The sequence below is a fragment of the Aethalodelphis obliquidens genome, unplaced genomic scaffold (assembly GCF_003676395.1).
Source record: "Aethalodelphis obliquidens isolate GAN/ISIS:26980383/991018 unplaced genomic scaffold, ASM367639v1 scaffold33, whole genome shotgun sequence".
NCBI lineage: Eukaryota > Metazoa > Chordata > Mammalia > Artiodactyla > Delphinidae > Aethalodelphis > Aethalodelphis obliquidens.
The window spans coordinates 6,656,961-6,660,274 of NW_020837977.1; the positions used below are offsets into that span (position 1 = coordinate 6,656,961).

Consider the following 3,314-nt stretch of genomic DNA (forward strand, 5'->3'; position numbering starts at 1 on the left):
TTGCTGTGAAAGTATTGTTTTAGATGTGATTAACATTTAAATCAGTAGCCTTTTGAAGACAAAGTTATAGAAACAGCTAGGTGGCAATACCTTGCTGTGCTGTGGCAAAGTTTTCCAGGAGGTGGTGTATGCTCTAAATTGGCATCCAGTATGTGGTGCTGTTTCTCTCATAGCCAGGACTCATGGGTCCAGGTCCAAGAATCGAGGAGTAGAAATGGGAGGGGCACCACTCACTACTACCTCTAGTGATCCACTGGCAAAAATTTTGCTTCCTATCCCTGTGACCTTATGTCCTGCTGGTCTAGAGGTCTTAGTTTCAAAGGGAGGAGTGCATCCACCAGGGACACAGCAGTGATTCCATGAACTGGAAGTTAAGACTGCCACCTGGCCACATTGGGCTTCCCATGCCTCTGAGTTAACAGGCAAAGAAGGAGGTTACTGTACTGGCTGGGGTGATTGATTCTGATTACCAAGAGGAAATTAGATTGCTACAAACAATGGCGGTAAGGCAGGGTACGTCTAGAATTCACGAGATCCCTTAGGGCTTGTCTTAGTGACATGCCCTGGATTAAAGTCAATGGAAAACTACAACAATCTAATTCAGGCAGGTCTATTAATGGCCCAGATGCTTCATGAATGAAGGTTGGGGTCACTCTACTGGGTAAAGAACTGCAACCAGTACTCGCTTCAGCAGCACATATACTAAAATTGGAATAATACAGAGATTAGCATGGCCCCTGCACAAGGATGATGCTCAAATTCTTGAAGCGTCCCCTATTTTTAGAAAAAACTAGTGGTTACCAGTGGGGAGAGGCAAGATGGGGGAAGAGGATGAAGACGTACAGACTACTATGTATAAAATAAATAAGCTACAAGGATATATTGTACAGCACAGGGAATATAGCCAATATTTTATGATAACTAGAAATGGAGTATAACCTTTGAAAATTGTGTATCACTATGTGGTATACCTGAAACATATAATATTGTATATCAACTATACCTCAATTAAAAAAAAAAAGAAAGAAAAAAAGAACCACAACCAGCCAAGTTGCTTGGCTGGATGTAGTTATCAATACCAGCTATGACCATGTGACCAGTTACAGAAATGAGGACTGTAATTGTTATGTGTTTCTGCTTTTTTTTATTATGAATATGCTTATATGTATATGTATATAAGTATGCATGTGTGTCTGTCTGTATGTGTGTATCTATCTGTCTACCTTTGTTTTCTTCCCTCCCTTATCCCCTTATCATATAACATAAATATATTAACTGTATATCATAGTATTTAAGTATTGTTAACTTTACATCATAAAGTTACAGGATATCAAGAAGAAGAGTGAATATCACCCGAGGATTTTGGATCTTCTTCTTAGGGAAAGGGTTAGTGTGCTTTCAGCTGTACACAGGATAGTTGTATCATGTTAGGCAGAAGTATGACTTTGTTATAGTCTTTATTTGGAAATTATGGTTTATGGAGATGTATATGAATATCAAGTTGATAAGCAGGGAACTGTGATGCTTAATTTTATGTGTCAAGTGGTCTAGGCTATTATGCCCAACTGTCTGGCCAAACACCAGTCTAGATGTTGCTGTGAAAGTATTTTTTTAGATGTGATTAACATTTAAATCAGTAGACTTTGAGTAAAGCAGATTACTGTCCATAATGTAGGTGGTCCACATCTAATCAGTTGAAGGCATTAAGAGAAAAGACTGAGCTTCCCACGAAGGAAGGAGCTGTCTCCAGGCTGCCTTCAGACCCAAGTCTGAGACGTCAGCTCCTGCTGGAGTTTCCAGCCTGCTGGCCTGCCCTGCAAATTTTGGATTTGCCAGCACCCATAATTGCATGAGCCAATTCCTTGAAATCTCTCTCTCTCTGTCTCAATATTTCCTGTTGGGGGATTGCAATCATACGTGATATCATAAAGAAGAAGTATATTACAAATATCTATGAAGATGGGATTTAAAATGCAACCCCATTATTCTAGACTAAACCCTCTGTTCCATTTGGTAAAATTGGGTTCATTGTTAACATGCCACCATAAACTGAGACTGAGTCTCAGTTTTTACTTGTAGATAAAATATACTTTGGTCTCAGAGTCATAATTTGCAGAAAGGTATAGAGGTAGTGGTGGGGTGGCCCTTGTCTTCTAACCAGTGCTCTGCAAAGTGCAGGCCATGTGGATGGTAGAGGTACTAGCCTTCTGGTTGTGATCACCCAACACTCCTACCCAGTATTGCTTTGTTATAATAAGGAAATATTTTAACCTTGACTGCTGGAACAAATTCCTGTCTAATTTACATTCTGCATTCTGCAACCCCTCCATTCACTGATTTCACTTAATTTTTATAAAACAAATATTTATCATATTCGAATGGTTTTCTTAGCCACATTCAATAATTCATTCAACAGGTATTTATTAAGTGCCAGTATGAGGCACATCACTTGTAAATTCCATTAAGGTAAGGCTGTTCCCTGTCTTGTTCAGTACTTGGTCTCCAGTACTGAGAATAATGCTTTGCACAGAATAGGAACTCAGTAACTTTGTGTTGAATTAATAAATGGAAAGAAGCATATCCAGTACCCCCGGTAATAATTTGTACATTATCTCCAGCATTTCGTGTCCAAGGGTTGTTAGCACACACTTCTTAGTTGTGGACATAAGTCCTTTAATAACTATTAGCTATGGCAAAATGGCTTTTTTTTTAAAATGATGTTTTTGTGAAAGGCTTTGAAGTCTCAGACGAAAAGTACAGGCAGTCCTCATGGATTTATTTCAAAAGTTTAGTTGTTCACTGATTGGTTGTGAGGCAGAACATATTTTTCTATGGAAACAAGGTTTTGCAAGGGGTTTAGATTCTCAGAGCTGCCCTGATAAAACCTGTGAAATCCAGAATAGCACCATAGTAGTAACAGAACATAACCATCATGTGTGTGTTTCTGTGGAAAACTAGAACTTAATCTGCTGCATTTGGAAAGGGACTCTGTTAAGCGTGTCTAGATTCAAATGGTGAACCTTGGGGTTATGTGGTTACAGTGCAGAAGAGTCTTCAAACTCAACTGTGTTTGGTGTTTTATCTTAAGGATGGCAGCAGGGGTTCAAACAAACAGCAAAACTCTTGAGAGGCAGAGGGCTCAGATACGAGGAAATGGTGATGTTGTAAATGAAACCACTAGTACGCAGGGGAAAGAAAAAGCTGTCTATGCAGCTCATAGTAGAGAGAGGGAGGAGGAAACATGAGTTGGAAAACCTCTAGGCAGAGGCAAAAAGAGAAGAGAGTTCCAGTCAAGTAAAAACCGTGCCAGTCTT

General features: G+C 39.4%; 1 non-coding gene across 1 annotated transcript; it reads left to right on the forward strand.

Moving 5' to 3' along the window:
* Positions 1 to 678: 678 nt before the first annotated feature.
* On the forward strand, positions 679 to 782 carry LOC113631579 (U6 spliceosomal RNA). The gene has a single exon (XR_003437444.1). It is a non-coding gene; the product is annotated as a U6 spliceosomal RNA (small nuclear RNA).
* The last annotated feature ends 2,532 nt before the right edge of the window (positions 783 to 3,314 follow it).